The sequence below is a fragment of the Myotis davidii genome, unplaced genomic scaffold (assembly GCF_000327345.1).
Source record: "Myotis davidii unplaced genomic scaffold, ASM32734v1 scaffold394, whole genome shotgun sequence".
Lineage (NCBI taxonomy): Eukaryota > Metazoa > Chordata > Mammalia > Chiroptera > Vespertilionidae > Myotis > Myotis davidii.
In genome coordinates, this window is record NW_006287548.1 from 919,715 (window position 1) to 942,215 (window position 22,501).

Sequence of the window (22,501 nt, forward strand, 5' to 3'; positions counted from 1 at the left end):
TGCTATTTTTTGTCTTTATAGCCATCTTAGTGGGTGTTAAGTATACCATTTAGACCTTACTGTGTTTTTGAGTTGCATTTCCTTAATGATAAATGTTTTAAAACATCTTTTTATCTATTTATTGGCTATTTGTGTATCTTTGGAGAAATGTCTGTTCAAATCCTTTGCCCATAATAATGATATTTTTGCCACTCCATAAGACTTATTCTAAGATCATTGCTACAGAATGCTATACTTAATATCTGTTTAGGGTACAATCTGCACTGTGTAAATCAGAAAATTCGGAGGCCTCCAAGGTTTGTAAGGAACTACGGTGATGCCTCTTGCATTTTGTTTGGTCTGCAAGTGTGTGATCAAGAAATTTAGACTGCACTAGGGAGCCATTTCTCTTCTCACTCCTTCTTCCTCTTTAGTGTTCATGTTCCTTGAATGTAATTGACATTAACACTTTGGATTTATTTTTCTAACCTTCTTTCATCTAATATCAAGGACAAACTGAATAGAATTCTCTACAAAAGTTAATTAATTTAACTTTATTTGAACCCTCTTACAAATGGAGCTTAGTACTTCCAAATTAGTGCTATAGAAGTAAACTACACAAGGATTTTTTAAAGTAGCTGTAAAATAAAGAAGTTGGACTAAATTATCTTACACTTTTCTTTCACCTTTAACATTCTAACATAGGTGGTTGTTAACTGAGATGGGACATGAACCTGGGAATGCTAACGTAAGCCCCCTTCCCTAGTCAATGCCATTTTTCTTTGATGAAGTAACATTTGCAAAATGAGTCGTAACTGGTCCCTTGGAGGCTGAAAACTCTGGAAACATAAGAAATAGGTCATAAAAGGAAAGGTTCAGAAACTAACGTGCGCACTTAAGAGAGTGGTCATAGTAATTACTCGGTGGGTGAAGGGTACTTACAGATAAAAGTCATGATGAAAAAATGCAAACCAGATGGTGGTTAGGCAGTGAGATGAACTACTCCTTGGAAACCAATGGGAGTTGGACTGAGACATTTTCTGAGAAGTCCAAAATGTTAAGGAAAACCTTGACATTAGATTAAAAAGAAGTATGTGGAAAATTTATCTATTTGAAACCTGCTTCCATCGAGCTATTAGAATGGGATCACATAAAACTGAACATAGAATCGGGAGGGAATGGAAGCCAGTGTAGTGCTATGAGCTGAAGGTAAAAGGGGCTTAGAATCACTGAATAGTTTGGTGCCTTAAATGCAAGGCTTGCTCTCAACACATTTCAGACATTCTCTTGGGACTATTTGGGCGAGAAGGACTAAAAAGAACAAGAGAGTTGAGTTTGAATTGATTGGACGTGTTTTGTGCTTAGCATTTTTTCTAGGGTCCTTGAGCTATTTGAGCTCTGGACCAAAGGAGCTTAAAATCTTATTTCTATAGGGAAGCCTTTAGCAAGCAGAATGAGGCAGTGTATAATAAAATGTTAAACTGTCTTATTGTGTTTTGCTCTAGTGCACTTTACAGATGTGTGTTTTTTTTGCAAATTGAAGGCAAGACCTTCCACCAGCAAAAAGATTGCCACTTGCTTTATTGCAGTATTTGCTGTATTGCGGTGGCCTGGAACCGAACCTGCAATGTCTCCAAGGTATGTCTGTGTATGAATTGCATGCTATGGAAGTCAGAGTACAGTGATTGAGTCACGTCAGAACAATCAGACTCAGGAAGAGCTCCCAGGAATAGTGATCTAGGACATGAACTTGGAGATGAATGGACTTCAATCAAAGGAAGGGAAGAGAAGAAGGCATTCTTTCTAAAGGGCTTGTATGAGGGAGGATTTAGTGTTGGGATGGACATTATGTGTTCAGGGAATGAAAAACAGACTTCTGTTACTGGAATGGAATATCTTATTAGATGTGAGAAAGCAAAAGTGCTAATTACCTTGAGTGGGCCTTGCATGTGAGATGTAAAAGCTTTTGTGTTTAAAAGACTAAAAGAGCAGTCCCGGCTGGGTAGCTCAGTTGGTTAGAACATGATCCCAATATGCCAAGGTTGCAGGTTTGATCTCTAGTCAGGGCACATGCCCAGGTTCCAGCTTGATTCCCAGTAGAGGGTCTGCAGGAAGGCAGCAGTGTTTCTCTCTCACCAATGTTTCTCTCTCTCCCCCTTCCTTTTTCTTGCTCTCTCTAAAAATCAATAAAAACATATTTTAACATTTAACAGGTAGGTAATAGACTGAGAAAAGTTATTTGTAACATCAAAACAACAAAGAATAAATATCTAGAATTTATAAATAACTCTTATAAAGCAAGCCAGCAAGCAAACCAGGTTGGAAAATGAACAACAACAAAAAAGATAAACTGGAAATTTACAGAAGGGAAGGTCATCCCGAAATGACTAGCATGAAAGTAGATGCTCAAATTACCTTAGTAAGCAGAGAACTGCAATTGGAAATAATAAAATAATAAAAAAAAATACCACTTCACAACAATAATGGCAAAGCTAAAAATATGAATAATAGTAAGCGTTGGTGAGGATGCAGGGACAGGGTGCACTGCTGTGGACTATAAAATGGAGAAACCAGTCTAGACAGTAATTTGGTGGTATCTGGTGAATTAAAATATATGTATATCTTATAGTCTAGGGATTCTAATCTAGTCTTTATCTAAAAGTCTTCTTGCAAAGATTCATAAAGGAACGTGTGCAGAGATGTTCATTGATGTATCATTAACTCTGGTGAGAAGTTGTAGATAGCCTAGGGGTCCTCAGTAGGAGAATGTATAAATCAAATGTGGATACATGTTCTGGAACTCTCTGCAAAATGTAGGAGGAATAAACTCGATATACCTATAGTAACACGTATTGATACCAAAGCACAATGTTGAATAAGAAGTGTTGGAAACAGAATATGATTTATAACGCAACACCATTTTTACCAATTAAAAATACATATACATAGAAAATAACATGAACATTTTTATAAGATTAAATAAGTATCTAATGATATATATCCGATACATTTGATTGGGTACTTCTAGGGTAGAGGGAGAAAAATAGAAATATAGAAATACAGAAGGGGCAGAGGAAATAAAAGTATACAATACAATTTGATAAAGTGATTTTCACCAACTAATGGTGACAATATTCTGTGAACTGAAAGTGGAATAAACTTAACTGTGCATCGTAGGTTTGTGGGGTTTTTTTTTAACATAAAGGCAAACTTTTAGCCACATTTTTAAATAATGAGATTAGCAATGTTCAGTACTAGTAAATGCAGATTTGTTACATAAAAATCATCATCCTTGTGTATATTCTTACAGAATTTCTCTTCTTTTGTGGCTATTTCCTGGCTCAGCCAGAAAACTGTTTTGTGGGCATTTTGGAGGAATTGAAGGTTGAGAGAGTTTTGCTCTGCTGTGGCTCAGAATGTAATATCCGACTAGACTATCTGCTTGGCTATCAGCAACATTAGTCCTCTGGTGAATCAGAATTCAACAGGATGTGGATTAGCATTTAAATGTAATAGGATCAGACCGAATAGTGCTGTGGATGAGATGCAGAAGCTATTTATTCCCTTAGAAACCAACTCAGACTTATCACACTGAGAATTTCTTTTTATTCCTAATGATGCCAACCTAGTGCTAGGCATACATTTGATATTTTTTAAAAATGTGAAATCATACTAGTTAAATGGATGGGTAAAAAACAAACAAAACAAAATAAGTTAGCCCCTTGATTCAATCGAGACTTAAAAATGAGTATTGCACAAATAAAATCCTACCACTAAAATATGTAATAATTACAAGCCTTGAAAAGGATATATTTAATGAGCAGACCTTCTCTTTCTTAGATAAAGAAAACTCTTCTTTTGCTAGAAGGCTTCTTGCCTTCTGGGCTTCCTCTGTCATTTGTTCAGTGACTGGTAATATATCCAATGATGGCTTGTGCTTAAGTGCAAAGACTGGAATTATTAGACCGAATGAGAGATCTCAACTAAGCCATGAACAAAATGACTAGGGGATAGGAGGAGAGTAGTGAGCAAACAACGACTGGGAGAATTCCCTGAAAGCTATGGAGTAAGAAGAGAGCTGACCTGGGCATTCAACCTCAGCTAGGAGAAGGCAGCTGCCCCTTCCCACATGGAAGGTCAAATGGAACTTAGGCCAATAGAACTGGCAATTTTTTTGAGCAAATATCTGAGTTAAGTGTTTTTCCACTGCGATCTTCTTTGATCCTTACATCCTGATGAGTTGGCCAAGGCAGCTATCCCTGCCTTATTTCAGATGGGATAGCTTAAGACTCAGAAGTCTCCGAAGTACTTTGCTAAGGTCAGGTCAACGGTAGAAGTAAAATATGAACCCACATTTTTTCTGCACTCAGAAGCATTGGCTATTTCCATAATATCACAGTTTCTTCTTTAGCTTACGCCAAGAATGAAGGCAGACCAAGGAGAAAATATAACATTTTAATATCGAGAAGAGAAAGATTTGAGTTCAAACGCACTGGCCTGAGATGATGGGAGCCTGAAAATATTCAGAAATGAGGACGCCTTCACTCTTGTTTATTCCTTACATGAACTAACACCGGTACCGTGTCTACTCCGTGTACCTAGCGCTGTCTATTTGTGCATGATTTTTAACATCTGCAAATCATCAAACACTTTTATAATGTCTGTTACACGTTACTGGGCCAGGAGTGGGGCCAGTACGCAAAGAAACATTCCTTATCCGCAAGATGTTTGGAACGTAACTAGGAAGAGAGAAGGGGTAAAAAGTGGGCAGTACAAGACACAAGGGTGAAACAGACAAGGGCTATTGGAATACAGATGCAAGGATGGTAACTGCAGAGTGGTTTAGTAAAGGAAAATTTCAAGGAGACAGTGAGATTTAAGAAAGGACATGAAAATGAAAAAGGTTTCGATCAGTTGGTCTCAAATCATAGTCAGACAACCCCTGGGGTCCTGGAGATCCTTTTAAGAAGTCTGCAAGGTAAAAACGATTTTTATAACAACAGGAGACTTGTCTTGTTCACTGTACTGACCTTTGTTAATAGTGCAAAAATGTTGTGGTTAAAACAGTGGTGGCACCGAACCATAGGGCAGTATATAGGTCTTCTCCCCGTTACACACACAGTTTAAACGAATTGCCAATTTTACTTAAGAATGTTCTTGATTAGAGAACAAAATTTATTAGCGCAATTCTTGAGTAAAGACCTTTATAATATGCTATGTGAAGAAGTGGGAAGTATGCAAAAAGTACTTTTTCTAAGTTATAAAGGAAGATGATCTTGGGGGAAAGTGGGGAATTGTGCAATTGAGTTGCAAGCCAAAATGGTTGGTTTTTCTTCAAAGAACACCATTTGTTTTTTCTTTAAAAAATGACAAACAAACTGTGGCTATCCAGGCTTAGGTATTTGGCAGACATTTTCTTGAAAATGAAGGGAGTGAGGCTGTCACTTCAATGAAAACAACTGACAATATTTGTTGCCAAAAATAAAATTTGAGCTTTCAAGTGAAAGTTAGAATTTTGGCAAAATATATTCACTACCATAAGCCTGACAGCTTGCCAATACTTGGAGAGTTTTCTGGTGAGATAGGTGATGATATTAATGAATGTTATATATATATATATAATATATAATATATATCATATGTACATATATGTTAATATATGTAAATAAAATAATAAAATTGGCCAACATTGGGAAGATCTGCATAACTCAGCTAGTCAATATTATTCAAATGACTAATGCATCATGGTATAAAAACCATAAACCAGTGAAAGATGCATTTAAAGTGTAATATAGACCAATGGGTTTTATATAACAGATTACAAAAAGTTTTATGATATGATTTTAGATTTCATATTTTAACTACCTTTTAAAAAACTACTGCTTGGAGAATATTGGTATAGTATTAAAGAACAATAGCTACAATTATCTGAGAAATAAGAAAATACTCTTCCATTTTCCAAATACATAATTGGGTGAAGTAGGATTTTCTTTAGAAACCTTTACCAAGGCAACTTATAATGACAGAATAAATGCAGAAGCAGATATAATAATACCAAAGTATTTTTTGTTTTGTTTTGATTTTGGTAATCCTCACCCCATTCATTTTTAGAGAAAATAGAAGGGAGAGGGAGAGACAAAGAGAGAGAAACATCAGTATGAGAGAGATGCATCTATTGGTTGCCTCCCGTATTGGTTGCCTCCCGCATGTCCCACGACTCGGCTGAGGATCAAGCTGCATCGAACCCACAACCCATCAGTCCGTGGGTGAAAGCTCTAACCACAGAGCAAAACCGGCTAGGGCCCAAAGTCTTCTACTAAGCCAGTTATCAGGGGTATTTTCAAAATATGCCACTCTTTTCACTATTGTTTTTGGTTTTGAAAAGATAGTTCTTTTTCATAAAGATGTATTGGTTAACATGTAATGAGGTTATTTACTATTTTAATTAAATTTGGAAATAAGTATATGTTTTTCTCAGCTTTAGTTTCTATTACAACAAATATTGATAGATATAACACACATAAACATGGGCTCTGGGTTCCTTGGTAATTTTTAGTGTAAAGGAGCCCTGAAACCAAACATTTTGAAAACCATGGGTGTATATATACATGTGTATATGTATTGTTGCCTTCTTTTAGAAATTTAGGAAATCTGGAGTTAAAAAAAATCCTTTACTCAGATAAAATCACTGTTTGCATTTAGGTGATTTTTACCTATCATTGTTTCTATGTAATTGTGATGACATCATCTGTACTATTTTGTATCTCGTTTTCTCTACTAATATTCTATCATAAACATTTTAGCCTTCTAAAACTGAATTAATGCTATTGTAATGACTGTATGAAACCCCATCATATAGCTCTAACATAACTGACCAGCCATTTCTTCATCACTGAGGAATCGCTTTGTTTGTGTTTCATCACCAGTATAAGTAATGCTGTGGTAAACATCATCCTTTATACATTTTTTAAAATCAAGTTCTTTCCTTTATATTCCCAATAGCAAAGTCACATGAACAAGCTTTTAAAACTTAAAAAAATTATAAAGAGAAACATCTTGAATGAAGCTGGGAAATGTTTATTTAATTTTCTCTCCTGCTCCCCCCCCCCCCATCTAGCAACATTAGATACCTACCATCTGCTGATTCCTGGGTGAGGCATGGAAAGAAAGGGTGCAAGAGACATGTAGCTTGAGATTCAGATTCTGAGTATCCAAGTCAGTTAAGCGAACATGGGTTGCCTACAGCACTCAGCATGGCGCTAAATATTGGGTATACCATCATAGCAACTGGTTTCTAATGAGCCTGTCCTTTACAATGCTGTCAGAGATGGTCTCATTCCATCCTCACACCAACCTATGATGCACGCGATATTTTAACACCCCCTTTAGAGATGAAACGTGAGGATCAGAGAGCTGAACTGACTTGTCCAAGGTCATATAGCTCTTATGAACCTGTGTGGTCAGAGGTCATTACCCTTTACACTACATTGTCCTTCCCTCAAGAGAACTTGTGGTGAGGGGAAGCCCAGGTCCATAGCATCCTGCGTTCCAGAGGATCTCACTCCTGCCATGCGTACGCTCCAAAAGCAGTTCTGTGCAAGAGTCAGATATAGAAGTTCTCAGGACTTAGGCTGCTAATAAAGGTCAGCACTGATCACACCATTGGAGTGTTTCTACATAAAGTAAACAAGTCCTGGTCACTGGAATGTTTTACTGCGAACATTTATTTGCAATGCTTTGAAGTGTACTTACATTTAAAGTGCACACACACACACACACACACACACGAGAGCAACAATTTGAAGTGTACACAAGAAGTTGAAGAAAACGTAAATTCTTCACTTGATCTTAACAAAAAAAGCCAAGAAGCAATAAAACTTAAGTTCTTAAGGACATAAAACGTTCAGACTGGACTAGACCACCAGGTGGTACTTTATGAAAAAGAGTTTTGTGGGTCATTCAACTTTAGGACATGCTGCATTCTTCACCTTAATTATGCAAATTAAAGAAATCAAAGCTCTGAGAAGTCCTGCAGCAAAATAACCTGCTTAAATGTATTTGATCCAGAATTCCCAGGACTTATTTATGCGCAGAATCCTTTCCCAGGTGACCCCCTATTGGCATCCCACACACTTGGGGCAATGGGATGCTAGACTTCTGCTAATTGAAGTCATTCTCCTCAGGTTGCTTTTGAAAGAAGCAGAAGCCAAGCACCATTAGTCCATGGGTTCCTGAAGCGTTGAGGATGGCTGAGCTCGGGTGGCTGTGTTTTTAATCCTTCATCACATCTCACCAAGGGGATCAAACAGAGCAGTGAAACATGACAATTCCCACTGAACAGGCTAATTCTCACATTCTGACTCATTTCCCTTACGCTTTTGAAAAGTCTGGAGGCCAAAGAGGGCCGTGCTTACAGAGCTGAGGAAGGCCCTTCTCCACATTTCATGCGACGCCTGGTCCAGCCGTGTCGCTGCTACAGGGAACACCTGCTGCCCATCCTGCAGCCCAAGGCTCAGCCAACTCGCCCAGCTGGTCCTCCCTCCAAGCACAGGAGCCCGTTTCAGGGGCTTGTGAGGAAGATTTGACTCATCCCCAAAACTGCCTCCCACCTCCTCCCAGGCCCTTTGGCTATTGTTTGGATGGAGGCGGTGATTGAATTAACAAAGCTGTTAGAGGCAGAAATGGAACACATGGAAAAGGACTCCGAGCCCTCCAAGGCGGCGTCGTTAGCTCTCCACTCAGGAGCACAAAGAGGAGCTGCACTGAAGTGGTACCTGGTGATTACAGTGTTAGGGGAGCTCTGCTCCTCCGCGCCTGTCACTCACTGCCGCTGAAGAGAGGTCTCAGCCAGGGGCCAGCCAAGTGGCTGGGAGGAGGCTCAGCCCTGTAATTATGATGCTAATTCCCAAAAGGTCAGAACTCCTTAATCAAATATTAATCAAACCGTTTTGTAAATGATGATGATTCTATCCAGGGTGGGAGGTAGAGCAGTCAGGGGCAGGGCCCCGAGTCCTCTTGAGCTGGAATGGAGTTGGAGCGAAAGTGTTGGGAAAAGGAAATAGCTTTACTCAGGAAGAGGAAAATCAGGAGTAAGCTGTTGATTTGTTGTTGTTTTTAGTTCGAAACAACATCATTTTCTATGACTGTCTTTTTACTTTGAACAACCATGTTAGAGGACAGCTACGGGATGCCAGTCCAAATACACAGACATCCCTCCCCCCTTGCCCTCTCTACTAAGCACATTCCTGTGGACGAAGGCTTACATTTCCCAGCCTTCTCAGTCCATGAAACACTTCCACCTGCACTGTCTTGTCTGTTCCTTGCAGCAAACTCACAAGAGAGGTTCAACCCATTGCAGGGAAACTGAGGGGCAGAGAGATTCCATTGCTTTCCTTTAGCTCAGTGGTTCTCAACCTTCTGGCCCTTTAAATACAGTTCCTCATGTTGTGACCCAACCATAAAATTATTTTCGTTGCTACTTCATAACTGTAATGTTGCTACTGTTCTGAATCGTAATGTAAATATCTGATATGCAGGATGGTCTTAGGCGACCCCTGTGAAAGGGTTGTTCGACCGCCAAAGGGCTCGCGACCCACAGGTTGAGAACCACTGCTTAGCTGGTGGGTAGCACAGGGGTGACTCAAATCTAAATCTTTTGATCCAAAAAGTAGTGCTCTCTGCACATACAATAACTTCTATTAAAGCCGATCTTGGTTTCTTGGGTTTCTGAGCTACCTGGGCCTCTTATTCAATAATCAGGGCTCTATCCCCTCCCACCCCTACCCCAAATAAGAATTCAGGAGCTGACTTTTAATGGCTAGGGCTCTTTGTTGCAAACCTCCCAGTTACAAAGAAATAAATAAACTATACAAACAAAGAAATCTGGCACCCTCTCCAATTTCAGAATAGGTAGAAATACATTTACACACACACACACACACACACACACACACACACACACAGGGTTCCTTTCATATTGAAAAGTATGCATATTTAGAGATTAGGTGCATATTCACTAGATCACTTACAACTCATTACACTTTTTTAAGGCTTTGAGCCATCTCTGGCCCATATATTTTTTAAAATATTGCTGATCAGCCGAGATCAAGTTACTGGTACATTTGTAGACATTCTCATTATGCAACTGGTCGCGGTCATCTTTCTGGGCCAAGTGGGTTCCTTTGTGGTTCCTTTATTATGTGCACCAGGCTGCAAACTCCAGGCAGGGCACGTTGGCAAACAGCCTCCTCTTCCAATCCTCATTTTCTCTCCTTCCCGGGGTGTGAGCTCCCCAAAGTGTGATTAATCCATCTATTGATCGCCTCCTGCCATAGTGAGGGTGAGATATGGCTAGCAGTCGGTGCCAGGCGCCTATGTGACCGGACTGCTAAGGCGGGCGAGGTGAGGACAGACAAATGCTAGCCGGGACTTCCCGACCCTGCAGCCAGAGGGGGCAGCAGTAGCTGCGCTTGCCACAGCCTTGCAAGCATGATGCTCCCCAGCAGAATGCAACTGACTCTTTTTCAAATGAATTATAATGCACGTTCCCAGCTAGCTCAATTGACTTCACAAAGGTCTAATAAAGGTTTGTGGCTAAAGGGAAAGAAGAAGATGAGAAATAAAATGACAAGACAGAAACCTCTTGGAAATAGAGCCAAACTAGAATGTGCAGCTTTGATTGAAGCGTTCCAGGCAGACATAATGGATGACCAAAAGCACGCCAGCCAAAGCGATTAGACGAGTAAGAAGGCGTTTATCTAGTATCCAGAGGCATTATGGTGGGGGGCTGGGGGGACGGTTAGGTGACAATAAGCTGAGGGGGTAGGTAAAGATTAGTGATAAAACCTTCTACCTGCAAACTAAGGGTAAAATGAAAACTATGGGCACTAACCTTATTCTCACAGCTAGTTTTAGCTAGTAAAATGAGGGCAAAAGTTGGTCCAACAGAAATCAGAAAACCTTTTATTTTCCTCTCCTCTCCTGCCCAAAAGAAAGTCAAGCACAGCTGTCCTCAGTCGTGGATGCCGCATTGCCTTTCCTTCTGCCCCCACCTGTACAAAAGAACCCCCAGCCACAAGTCACACTCTTCATTTCAGCAACTCCTATCCTAGGCAGGAAGTCACCTGGGATCCTGCAGCAACTTCTATTTCCTTGGAATTGATTTCCCATGCACACCAGCAGAAAACAAACCAGCTGAGAAGTTGGGCAGTGGTTTAACCTCCTGTGTTGGGGAGAGTGGCAGTGGACATTTTAAGGCAGCCAGACCCCAAAATAGTAGCCCTCGTGTCTCTGACTCACATAAGCTTTTCCGCTTCTATGTTCCAGAGGAAGAAACAGACAGACTGGACCAAGGACAAAAGCAAACAAACAAACAAACAAAAACACTCCCCCTGCAGCCCCCACAGTGACAAATGAAATAAAGAGCAGAAAGTAAGTCAAATACAAACATTTTAATAACAATGAGCTAACGCTGATTTATGTAGCATTTCTCTGTAAGTTACATATAAAGAATCTAATATTTGTTAAGGAGCTGCCTGAATATCAGTTTCTTGCTAGGGCTGGGTATTCCACAGTGAACAAGGCACACGTCTTGCACTCAAAGAATCATAGCTTACAGGGAAACAGAGCATCGGAAAACAGGACTAAAATTCCATAGTCAGGTCTTTAGCTCAGGATGAGGTGGGAATCCAGTCATTAAGTCTGGTGTTGGTAACTCTGTCTTACAGCTCCTGGAGGAAACCACACACAGGATGGAACCTGAAGGATGGAGGGGAGTTTGCCATACAACAAAAGGGGCAGATGGGAGAAAGGTAAGAGAGTGGGTAGGAAAGACAAGATTATTCTACATGGAAGGGCCATCATCACATAGGCCTGGAGGTGAGAGGGGTCAGGGCACATTGGGATAATAACAAACTATTAAAACTGACCAGAACTTAGTATGTGAGGAAGATAGTGACAAGCCACGAGGCAGGAGAGTCACAGCAGGGCCCTGTGGGAAGTAGTAAAGTGTTTGGGCTTAGTTGTGTGGGCAATTGCAGAGCCACAATGGAATTAAATAGGATAGTGATGTAACCAGTGGTGACAGTGTGGGGAATGGGTTGAAAAAGAGCAACACTGGAAACAGAGATGAATTAGGAGAGGATCGCCCTAATCAGTCAGGTGGCCTGGTCTCAGGTGCTGGCAGGAGTGATGGGGTGGATGCAAGAGAGGAAGCCCAGGTGAGTCTCAAGGAGGAACCATGTCCATTGAGAATTTATCTCAAGAATATATAGTTTATGATAAATGGGTTCCAGGAAGAGCCCAACACTTTTTCGACGTGCAATAAATTTCAAACCAATACTGTGTGAAGTGAAAAAACCTCCTCTTTCCATTAAAGTCCTGGGAGTAGGACAACTCCAGGAGACGAGAGAGCAATAGATATGGTAGGCTCATATTCTATTTGAAGAATACTCCCAGGATATAAAAGGGAAGGCTCTGGAAAAGTCAAGAGGAAAACGGAGTCACACGCCACATGTGAAGAACTGGCTGTGTCAGATGGACACACAGTCACCTCAGTACTGTTACTGTCCCGACCACCAGCCGAGGCAGGCAAAGTTGCTTGTGCTTAGAGATGAGCGAATCATTTCCCACAAACCAGTGTTTCAATATTTTGCTTGGCACCCAAGTCAAATTGGACTGGAGAAGAATGTGGTTTGGAAATAGGCTGAGATGTAATAAATGAGACAGTCTGTGAGAAGTGTCAGTGGTTCCAAACACAAAGCACAATCTCTGATAGAAATATTATTTGTTAGTGTCTTTATTAATAATCCGGAATGAGGGAGTCTCTGATTGAGGCAAATCACAGATGCTTCTAAATTAGGCAGCAATGTCAACACCCAGCAGATCACAATGTCCCCAAAGAGGTTAGAAATGAGGGGCAGGAAATAATAAAGCAAGGTTAAATTTGGCTGAATGGGAACTACATCTGGGGAAAGATAATTCAAAAAGCAGATAGTCATTGGGCCAAAGAAATCTGGACCACGCTGGTGCCAGAGGAGACCAGGTGCTCTACCGGATGGCAGATGAGGTGGGAATTTAAAATACGATAGTGCAGCCTGAAGCCCATTTGGTCCTGGCCTGCCACATCTGATAAAGAACACCGACAAAGATCTGGTCTGCCTCAGCAGTCCATGTTTGCAGGCCATTCACGGAAGAAATTCAATCCATTCACTGCTTTTATTTTAGTTATGAGATGAAATAAAAATCATCTACTAGAACTATAAGGCCTCTACCATTATCTCAAGTTCATGGTCAATGCTTTTCAGCTAAAGAAATAACGCAATGGTGATGTGCATATAGAAGTTTCATTCATAGTAAGTAAGATACATCGCTAGTATTCTTTCATTATTCTCCCATTACTGTATCGTTGTAATGGTCTTTCAGGTAAGTGGCTAGGCAGTCATGTGGTCTATCTCTGTTTTACATATTAAGCAGCTGAGGCATGGTTGCTAAGTCATTGGTCTCTCTGCCTGGTGCTTTGTTCATTATAGGGACATGTTCTTTCTAAATAATTTAGGGTATTGAATGGAAATGGAGAATTGTCATCGATGCCGTCACAGGTGTAAAGGGGGCATTATTGGATGACTCTATAGGCAGGTGAAGTATATGGCTTAAGGTACCGATATTTAATATTAATTGATACATAAAAAATATAAAAATAATCTTCATAATGAAATTCAGAACTTTGCTGGACACTCCTTCGTTTAAGTTTCATTATTAATCTACTTTGAATTATAAAAGGAAATGTGAATACAGCACGATCATAGTATTTTCAGTGCTGAAGGTTTCTTACGATCTATATCAAGTCTAACTAGAAACCTTGTCAGAAGGGAGGCAAGAAATGGAATTAAACACTACAATTGCAAGGAAAATTATTTCATTAGTTCCTCAATTTGCTTTCATGACTTATCAATCACACTCAGAGGATGTAAATGTTCTGAAGTAAAAACACAATTTCACCCAACTGCAATGGCTGTTTAAACACTCCTATCGGCCATGTATGTGTTTGGCAGTTACTAGTGTGCATGCTTATAAGCTCTCCCCAGAATTGAACTTGAATTTTGACCTTGGTTGGAATCTGGGCACTATGGTTTTAGAGCTTTTTTTGAAGTCAGATTCATTTCAGTCATATTATCTGAGTGACAACTCATCATTGCAATTCAAGTAAGGGGTAGTTGTGGTTTGGGTTATAGTGAAGGACAGTAAATTTTATAGTGTATATAATTTGGAACATGTTTGTGTTCAGCCCATATGTGGAAATCTGCCTGGGTGCTTATTATTATGCTTTATCTACAAATGACCAGATGGCCTTGCCCAAATGTGAAGAAACAATTTAGTGCCATTTTAAACCATTAAGGCTATTAACTCTGAGTCAAGATAATCTTTTGCCCAAAGGGAACTAGTTTTGCTGTCCTTCAAAGTCATCAAATGTAATTAAATGTCATATTGAGGAGTAGGCATTAATGGATTAAGGAGACAGCACTGTCAACCAGTGCTGGGTCAACCAAGGCAGAGAAAATAGAGAAATAGATCAGAAAGATGATGTATTAGGTAATGTACTAGCTAAGCTGCTGTAACAAAGAATCCCCAACATACAATAACTCAAAAAAGATAACTCATTTTCCTTTTTGACAAAAACAAACAAACAAACAAAAAAAACAGAGATAGGTGAGAGGTCCGAGATAGGCAGCTTTGGCCCAGACAGTGTGGCTCAATTGTTGTGCATCAACCTATGAACCAGGAGGTCACTGGTTCGATTCCCAGTCAGGGCACATATCTGGGGTACAGGCTCGATCTCCAGCAGGGGTGTACAAGAGGTAGCCAATTGATGTTTCTATCTCTCCAACCCTCTCCCTTCCTCTCTCTCTAAACAAACAAACAAACAAACAAACAAACACATATTTAAAAAGACAGGCACCTTTGTTCCTTAAGACCAACTGAGACCCATACTCTTTCTATCTCATTGCTCCGACAATCATTACAGTCTTTTCCACATTTACATGGTTGAGGCTATCTCAGCAGTGCATACACGTCCCTGTCAGTTGTACAGGGAAAAAAGAAAATGAGGATAGCAAGCAATTTTATTTTAAGGAATTGATGTTAAGATTGTACACATCACTTCAGATTGCTTTGGAAAAAGAAATTCCTAACTCTAACAGTAGGCACATGGGAGGCCACTAAAGTTTCTCTCCTTGGGAAAATCTATGGAAACTTGTCCCCATGTTTCAAAGCTGGCCTCGACTAGCTTCCTCTGGGGTGTGTGCTGAAGACAAAACTCAATACCAAAGAAATCTATACTCTTCCATTAATTAATTTACCCCAGAGAATGAAGACAACATTTTATTAAGACAAGTTCCCAATGCAAATTCTCTCAAAAGGGGTCCAGACAACTTTTCTTTATAAAACTATCAATTGGCTACAACTGCAACAATGAATAATTACATTTTGCTTCTTAACCTTCACCTGAAAGAAGTCAGTTCAATGTGTTTCACCCTGTTCAGAAAGGGATTGTGGGTCCCTATATGCAATCAAAGGGCTATCAGAGATGTTGACAGGAAACACACACACACACACACACACACACACAAACCCAGAAAGGCCCACCGTCTTGTTATTGTTGCTTTTCCTTCTCAGAACTAAGACCCCTTCTAACTTATCTCCATAAGGCTGTTGGCTCAGCTCTGCCCCAATCCTGCTTGACTCAGAGGGCACTGGTCTCTTTTCATACGCCCTTTACTCCAGCCTCCATCTTCACAGACAATGTCCTCAATAGGAGTGGATTTTTCCAGCCTCCTCCTGTCTGGCCATGACAATAGAGCTTGATGATTTAATCAATGCATTTGCCAGGCTGCCTAGGGGACAGCTGGCCATAGTGAGGATACAATCTGTGGCTGTGGAACCCAGCCAAGTAAACTGGGGTTGAAATTATGACCTTGGCCTCCTGGGTATACACTCTGAATCAACTGCCCTGACTGGCCACATGTATAGCAAGACTGTTATCTATGGTGATGATGATGATAAAAAATAGTATATATTGCATTTATAGAGTACATATTATGGATCAGGTCTTTATGGGGATTATCTCCTAGGAGTCTCTCAATTCCCTGTGAAGTAAGGATGCCTACCATCATTTCCATTTCACATGTAAGGAAATAGAAGCTTAGCGAGGCTAAGTATCTTTCCTAAGGGCACATAGCTAATAAATAGTAAAAACAGAATTCAAACACAAGCAATTTGATTCCAGAATTCTCACCAGTCCTATGAGGATTTCCCATATTGTAGGCATAACAACAGATATGAAGAAGCTGTGGCATTCAAATAAACTAGCTAGCTAGCAAGAGCCTCCTGATTTTTCAATTGAAGACTGTTAGCCTTAGAGATTTGACTTGTACATGATGGCATCATTGGTTTTAATGTCTCAGGATCCCATCTTTGGTGCTGGATGATGACATGACTGGAAGGGAATGGTTGACACTAAACATGTTCATACCAACCACATTCTGAAGAAGTATTTTATGAAAAGCTGAGTTTCCAAAGAGTAAATATTTGATCATTATTGTATTACTTAAACACTGCTTAGTAAAATTATAAATTGGTACAACTTTTCTGGAAGGTGGCTTTTTGGTAATAATATATCAAAATCCTTAACTGGAGGCACTATTTGACCCAAGCATTCCCTTTGGCAAATTTATCCTAAGCAAATAATTTTTGGGAAAAATATGCAATGATAAAATGAACTGAAATTTTTAATTACACTATTGTTTGTAAAAATTAAAAAGTTTAAAATACCCCAACAGTCTGTCAATATGGAATTGCTTAAATAAATTTTGATAAATTCTTAATAAAAAATTCTACTTCGCCTCTTCAAATTTAAATGTAAATCTACATTTGTGTTTGTGATGTGCTGGTAAATTAAAGATGCTTGTGATATATTGGTAAGTATAATCTGGATAGTATTTTTTTCCCTAGTCTACCATAACAAAGTGCCTCACACTGGGTGACCTGCAACAACCGGATTCCCTCACAGTTTTGGAGGCCAGAGTCTATTGGATCCTTCTGGGCCCTGAGAGAGAATCTGTCCCATGCCTCTCTGCTAGCTTCTGGTGGTTGCCAGCAATTCTTGGTGCTCCTTGGCTTAGAGATGCATCACTCCAATCTTTACCGCCATCGGCCGCACATGGCCTTCTCCCCTGTGTCCTGTGTCTTCTCTTTTTCATCATGAGATTTAGGGCCCAGCCTATTCCAGGATGATCTCATCTGGAGATCCTTGCTTTAATTACATCTGCAAAGACTCTTATTTCACAGAAAGCCACATTCTGAGGTTTTTGGATGGACATAGCTTGGGAGCTACAGTTCAACCCATTACATATGGTTCTATTTTTGTTTTATGAAAAATATATGCATATATATATATATATATATATGAGATTGTCATAGTTATATTGGACTTTGTAGTCAGACAAATGAACTTTTGATCATAGTTCTACCTTTGGCTGACTGGCCACAAGCAAATTACTTTAATCTTGGGAATTCAGTTTTCTTATGGGGATAATTCTTATTAATACCTTAGGTGAGCAATAATACTACACATAGTTATTATAAGTTTAAGAGAAAATATACAAAAAATGCTTAGCATAGTGTCTGACTGTTTAGAAAATTCTCCATAAATAGTAGTTATGATGAAAAATAAAAGTTCTGGAAGGATAAACCCCAAAATATAACATTTTTTCCTGGGGGTTAGTCATTATAGATGGTTTCCACTTTTTAAAAAATGTATTTCTATATTTTATAACAATTCTAACCACACACGTATTACCTTTTTAAATCAGGAAAAAAGAACAATAAAGCCATTCTTATTTGAGGAAAGAACAAGACTTATTAGGTTCTACATCCCCTTGATACTTATATGCACATGTGAATAAGCCAGGAATTACAGATTAAATTAGCCATGCAACTAATTTAAAGACACACACACACACACACACACACACACACACACATTCTCTCCCACACATACACACACATCATCTCTCACACAACACACACACACACACACACACACACACACACACACACACACACATTCTCTCCCAGCCTTGGGAGCTCCTTCTGCTCTCTCACTTAAAAATTTTCCACTTTCAAAATGGGTGTTGGTTTCCCTGACATTTCAGTCCCAGAGCCCAGTGATGCTCACAAACATTTAGGGAGAGCAGCATTTCTCAAATGTCCACAGGGCAAGGGGTGAGGCATGACATGTTTGAAAGATGGGCTCCTTCTGTGGAAAGAGATGCTGTCTCAACACAGTGATAGAGGAGTTCTGTCAGAAGCAGGATTCGGAGAGGGAGGGAGATAGCAAAGTCAAAGCCAAAAGGTTAGGTCAGATGTGACATTGTCTGATGGGTTTGTGTCACAGTTGAACGTCCATGTTTAAGGTTAGCTGCTCTCTGAGAAAGGAAACCCCTCACCTAAAAATATGTACTATAAAAAATATTTTTTTCATGTTAAAAGTAATATGTGGAAAATAAAGTGTAACACACACACACACACACACACACACACACACACACACCTGTCAACACATACAGCCCCTGTGTGTGAAATAGAAAAAGGCATCTCTCATTGGGGATCAGAGTAGAAAAAGATGGCCCCACTGGGCAGATGCAGCCCTGTAGCTGCATGCTTCGACAAGCTGAGAGCTCTGTGATGCAAAGGAGGAAAAGGGCAACTTTTCCTCTGACCTGAAAAATTCTCTTACCAGGGCACCCCTTGTATACCCCTGTCCAGGCACAACTGGGATAACAGCATGTGGTGGCCCAGAAAATGAGACTATATCACATCTATCATTTTGAGTGTTCTTATGTAACATTTGATACATACAAAGCAACATATGTAATGAAAATAAAAGTTATGGAGTAAAATTTTTGACAATAGGTCCATCAACCAAGTTAAGAACAGAATCATTAGCAAACCCACTGCATCTCCTTCCATAGTCCTCATTATCCCTATTTTGAATTTTGTGTTTGTTACTGTCTTGACGTGTTACATATCTCTATATCTATCTATCTATCTATCTATCACCTATCTATCTATCTATCTATCTATCTGTCTATCTATCTATCTATGAATTTAGCCAGGCTTCTATAACTTGCTTTTTTTTAACTCATACTGTTCCAGAGTCTAATCCATAACTTAATTTAACAAATAGCTTTTATGCCATAAAATTTGTACAATACTGTAAAAACTACAAAGTATTCCATGATATCTTTGGACCATAATTTAACTAATTATGTTATTATGTTACATTAGTTAAATAGTAATTATGCTACATTAACATAATTTAACTAATTAAAAAAGCACACTTAAATTATTTCCAGTGTTGCTATAAAACTCTTCATGATGATTTTTAACTTCCATCTAAAGGAAATCTTGGACAACATCCTTGATTCTTTTTCTAAAAACAAATCCCTAGACATAGACTTGGTGTGTCAATGGTATGCTGATTATAAGGCCCACTGTGCATTAATACTTACGTTATTGTTAAGATAATGTAAAAGCCACCCAACTGAGAAGTGATACCTAAACCAAGGAAGTTCAGGGATAACAGGGACATGTAAACATCTTCTAGATCTCCTGATTTCAAAAAAATACACTATGGAGAAAACCCCACAGGGTGGTGTTCTCTGTTCTGATTCCAGAAGGTCAAGGTTAACCATAATAATCTAACTAATGGTGTCAGTGCGGGGGTGGTCATTTGGGGGAGAATTCTCAAGCAAGAATTTATGAGCTTGAAGAATCACAAAACCAATCCAGGGAAGGTCACATTGGATTCAAGTGAACCCCAGAAGAGGGCAAAAGCACCTCTCCTTGCTGTAGTCAAGATGAAGGCCAGCCCAGGAAAGGAGATTAGAATATGCATATTAAAAGTAGAAAAGAGGACTCTGAATAACCTACCATCACAGCCCAATGTGATCCCACAAGGAGCTCTTACTTCACTGAGCAAATAGGTCAAGACTTTACAAGGAGCAGGAGGCACCAATCTCAGCTTCAGACCCAGAAATAGAAGTCAAATGAGTCCTTTCTAAGAACAGAAGAACTTGATTAGCAAAGCAGACAAAAGTCCACCTAGAGAGACCTTCTTCCTCGGAGGTGAACAGTTGACTCAGTCATTGCCTAGTTGGGCCTTGACAGATATTTAACAAACAGAAACGTTACTTATATATTAGTATATTTGTTGCTTTAAAGAACAGTTTTTAAAAGCTCTTTTTTTTTCCAGGAAGCATTTCTATTTTCAACTGATTAAATTATTTGAATACTATGCCTAAAATCTTTACAATTGAAATGAGCACGGCTTCCTTTCTATCGTGTCTGGAGATGAGAAATTAAATTTGTGCGGTAAGTAAATTGTCAATAATGCATCTCAAAAGGTCATAATGTCTGGACTTAAGCAAAATTATGTTTTTATATAAGGAAATGTTTTCTCTTATCAAAAGACATGCCAATAGTTCTCTTCTGCTTCAGTTGGTGGCATTGGCCTGCTTTGCTATGTGTTGAAACAGTGTCTGCTCAGAAGAACTAAATAATAATAGCAGTTACCACTAATTGAGCATTTATTACATCTCAAACATAGGTTAAGTCCTATGTATGTATAAAACAGTTTAATCCTTTTAACATCCCACTGAGGAGGCTGTTGACATTTAATAGAGGAGTAAGCTAAGGGTCATTGAAGTCACCTAATGGTTGGAGGTCGCTACCAGAGACAGTGACCCAGTTAACCACCTTCCATCTATAACCCACACCAACTAGGAGCAAGGTGGAGGGAGCATCAGCCAGGTCCTAACATGGATGGGGCGAGAAACAGAAAAATGTGGTGGGCCTGAGCTGTTACTTGGATGGGAAGGACCATATTAAAAAGGGTCAGCCCTGCAAGGCCAGTGTGGTTCAGTGGTTGAGCACTGACCCATGAATCACTGGCTCAATTCTAGTCAAGGCATATGTCCACGTTGTGGGCTTGACCCCCAGTATGGGGCATGCAGGAGGTAGCAGATCAATGATGTTTCTCTCTCATCAATGTTTCTATCTCTCTATTCCTCTCCCTTTCTCTAAAAATCAATAAAAACATTTTTTAAAAGGCTCAACCTTTATATTCCTTCTCTTTAGGTGTTGCTCACCACGGTTTTCCTTACAGATTTTTTCCCTTAATCATAGTGTTAATATTGTCCTGACAACATACTTACTTTTAAATTTTTATTTAAAAAAATAACAACCTCCTTTAGAGAATATACATAAGGAAAATGATTGCTCACCTCACCACCATTTGAGCTTTCAGTTAGAATTATGACCCGGGTTAGAAATAAAATCAAGCACTTCCCATCCTGAGCTCTGCATTGGAACCTTGAAGGATATGTCCATGAAAACTTTTCAGCTGTAGGACGTACTGTAAATTGAATTTATGGACTTTATAAGCTCTGTCAAGGTAGCTCTGTTTTCATGAGTATTTCATTTTGAATTTAGAAAGAATCCTTGACCTCCTACTTTTTGCCAGTAACTATCCCAGTTGCTGGGAAGACAAAGATAGATAAGGCATTTTCCATGCCTGGGAAGTGAGAAGACCACAGATAGAAGTAAAAAGATTACAACAAAGTGGGGACTCTGGCTGCCTATTAAAATCATCTGGAGAAATAAAATATACAAACAAACAAGCAAACAACTCATGTCTGGATCCCACCCTCAGAGATTTTTATTTAATTGATCCTGGGTGGAACCCAGTCATTTTTCCAAGCTCTCCAAATGATTCTGAAGTTCAGCCAGGACTCACGGTCACAGAAACTGAGGCATATATAAGATATTCAGGGGAGTTGATCTAGAAGCATCTGGGGAAGTAATAATTTGAGTTAGATTTTGGGAGGATTGATGGGAATGTGCCAGACATTCCAGGGCAGAGCTGAGGATGGGCATTGTGGGAGAACAAAGAACATGGACAAAACTCTAGCACACAACTTAGGAGGTGGCCTTCATAGAGTGGCTGGAAAGTTGGTGGGTCAGAGCTGAATGGGAGATGAGGCTGCAAAGGTGTTGTGGGCAGGTGGAGTGGAAGGCACAGGAAGGGTAGGGCAAGAAAGATGGCATGCCAGACTGAGGCTATAAGACTATTCTAGAGGTGACATGTGTCCATCAACAGTTTCCCAGTTGCAGTGTGTGTGTGTCTGTCTGTCTGTCTGAGGGAGAAAAGGCAGGATCCAGAAACAAGGTCCCTATAGTACATGAGCTTGGAGACAGAAGCCTATGAAAAGGCTCTTTCGATCCTTCTGATGAGATTTAATTCAAGACGATAAAATAACTCATACTTTTTTTTTGCTTTGGGATGACTGGCCAGTAACTACACTCTATTAAAACAACAAGTAACGTTTTGAGAACCTACAGACACTGAATGAGGCCATGGGCAGACAGAGGTGGATAAGACTCCAGGGGTCAGTATAGGTCAGTG